Source organism: Octodon degus, unplaced genomic scaffold (genome assembly GCF_000260255.1).
Source record: "Octodon degus isolate 3935 unplaced genomic scaffold, OctDeg1.0 scaffold00224, whole genome shotgun sequence".
In the NCBI taxonomy this organism is placed as follows: domain Eukaryota; kingdom Metazoa; phylum Chordata; class Mammalia; order Rodentia; family Octodontidae; genus Octodon; species Octodon degus.
In genome coordinates this window covers 1,727,028-1,729,413 of record NW_004524800.1, presented here as the reverse complement: position 1 = coordinate 1,729,413, position 2,386 = coordinate 1,727,028, and positions in this window count along the sequence as shown.

Genomic DNA, 2,386 nt, shown 5'->3' with positions numbered 1-2,386 from the left:
ATTTGTTCTAATGGTGTTTGTAAATAGGATCACAAGTCCACTTCTTGTACAGCAATTAACCACTGAGAAGTATACATGCAGTGTATTATTTGTTGAAACTGTACTTCTGATTAGATTTGAAACTGTCTCATTGCTATCTGTTTATCAATAAAACTTTGAAAAAAAAGCACTGGGATAGTAGGCATGTGTCACCACTCCCAGTCTCAATAGCCATCTCAGCAAACCCGAGGGGGGAGGGGAAGGGCATGGCAGCGATGAACCGCAGCTGCTACATTCTGCCTAAACAGATGCTTTATTCCACTGAGCTATCAGGCCAGCCCTAGACTGGGTAGATCTGGTTCCAACCTTGCACCATGGGGCCAGTCTAAATTTTACTGGTAAAAGCTGATCGGGATCACTGAGATTATCCACCACCTCCCCCATGGAGTTATTGCTGGCTTGCTGGGAATGACTGCCTTCGATATGGACTCTACTTACCCATATTGTCTACCAGCAGAATGAAAGACACCTTGAAATGAACATTTCTATTTTAATTCTTTATAATTTTTCTCTCTTGTTTGCCTGTTTGTTTTCTTTTTTTCTTCATTATTTGTTCTTATTTTTATGAGTGGGAACATGGTTTCCAGTTCTGTTGCTATTGTTGTTCTGTTTTGTTACTGTTTTCATTTTTTTCCTTCTTCATTTCCCTTCTATCTTCTGCATCAGTTTCTCAAAGTTGGCACAACCTCCTTTGTCTTCCAGCCTTGCTTCTATCTACCTTGTCTTCTATGTCTCTGTTTTTCCCCTAAACCTTTTTATGTTTTCTTCCCTCAGGGTAAACTTTCCATACCGAATGATTATTTATGGCATAAAACTTTCTTTTCAGTTTCAGATTTCATTATATAACCAAAAATCAAATGTCTTAAGGTGGCAAATTAATAGTTACATCCATTTGTCATTTTCTAAGCTATATTTGATGTTATGGTTATTGCTATTGCACCTCATTAGCCAAGGTGACATAATTATTCTCACCAGTTGTTCTTCCTAGTATATCATGACTGAGATTGCGCAAGTGTCATGAAATATAAAAATACTACAGGCCACTACTAAAGAGCCAAGGGCTAAGCCAAGTAGGCAGCCACTTCTCATCCCAAATAAATTGAAGAGGTAGGCTCTTGCAACAAACACAAAATCAAAAATCTAGATCTACCTGGAAGATACCTCAGAAAAGAATTTATTTTCTAAAGGTTTTAAATACAAACAATAAAACTACTCACCATAGGCAACTTACAAGCATGAGATTAGGAATTAGACTAAAAATCATATGAAATGAGAAGATACTTGAACAAAATTCCACTCCAGACATCCAGCTCACCAACGGTAACTCCATGGGCAATGAGGTTGAACAATATGTAAGTCACCCATCTGGCATATCTGAAGTGGAAACAACAAAGTAAATGAACAAGGGTTTAGAAAAATGAAATCAGAAATAATTTCTTAGATAACGATAGAAGAAAAAGAACTATAGTGGTTACTTACATGTACTAGCTTCCAAAGAATATAATCATTATGTACTGCAAATGTATACTAAATATATAAAAACTAAAAGAAAAATATTGAGTAAAAATCATATTTCCATCAACCTTCCTCAACATATTACCCATCTCTTGGAACATAGCCATCTCATTGTTTTCGCTACTTCTGAAGTAGATCTGGAATTCCTCTTTCATGGATGTCTGTTTTAGTTTTGATCAAACAGTACAGCAAATACTGTTACGGACAGACACCCTTCTTGTGTAAAACATTACAGAATATCCTCATCCAACTTATTCACCTATTGTTACACTGTGACAATTTTAGCTTTTCCCCAGTAACAAAGTTAATGAAAGAAAAACCGTTGAGCAATTCAAGATATTGAGGCAACTACAGTAAGGCAACTAAAGACACTCATGAAAGGTGACATTGAGAACTGTTTCAGAAAATAGCAATAATAATGGGCTCAGTAGTGTTCAAAGTGAAGATGAGTATTATGAGGAACGCTAAGAGAAATCTGACTTATGTTTACAACTCCACCCTTTTTTAATTTTCAATTTTTTTATTTTTGTATTTAGTAAAGGGTGAACAGGGTCTCAACACACAGATTGGACTTGTAGTGATCTTCCTGTTTTCAGCCTCCCAAGCTGATTATAGGCAGGAGTCACAACGTCCAGTCTTAATCGCCATCTCAGCACACCCCACGGGTGGCAGCCAGCACCTGGCTAGCCCTACAACTCCACTCTACAACAGATGTTTGAGAGATTGCAGAATATGATCAACCAATGTGTGACTCAGATGTCTGAATAAGTATCCAGGTTCCAATAAAATCATACTGTTTTAATCTGCAATTATCTAACTATTTTGAACATCA